Source organism: Myotis brandtii, unplaced genomic scaffold, assembly GCF_000412655.1.
Source record: "Myotis brandtii unplaced genomic scaffold, ASM41265v1 scaffold209, whole genome shotgun sequence".
Classification (NCBI taxonomy): domain Eukaryota; kingdom Metazoa; phylum Chordata; class Mammalia; order Chiroptera; family Vespertilionidae; genus Myotis; species Myotis brandtii.
The window spans coordinates 852,840-853,388 of record NW_005357806.1 but is presented as its reverse complement, the minus strand read 5'-3'; positions in this window follow the sequence as shown (position 1 = coordinate 853,388).

Genomic DNA, 549 nt, shown 5'->3' with positions numbered 1-549 from the left:
CCCTAATTTCTCACTGTTCTGCCTCATTAGTAGGTATGAAACTGTGTCTCATTCTCATCATGGTTTTAGTATGCATTTCCCCAATGACTAACAATATTTGGGCATTTTTCCATGGGCTCTTTTGCCATCCATCCATCTTTTATTTGAATTGTGTCTCATTTTAAATCCAAATTGTTGCATTATTTTTCTGATCTTACATAATTCAGGTACTTTAAAAAAGTAAGGGCTTTGTTTTTCCTAAGTGCTGGAAGAAAAAAAAAACCACTAATGGGAATTATCTGGAATGATGAAAAAAAGTTTCCTTACCACTTTTGGAGAATATTTATAAATATAACATAATTTATAAATGGTTATAAATATAAATCCTACATAAAATTGTTAATATATTTCTGATAATAGTGCCACTTCAGTTAGTTTTCAAATCAGCAGTGAGAGGCAAACAACAGATAAATTGTACCCAAGCAAGTGTGACTTGCCCCTGCAACCCCAGAATGTGTTTGTCCTCACATTTTTATATTAAAATATATATATTTATATATATATTGATTT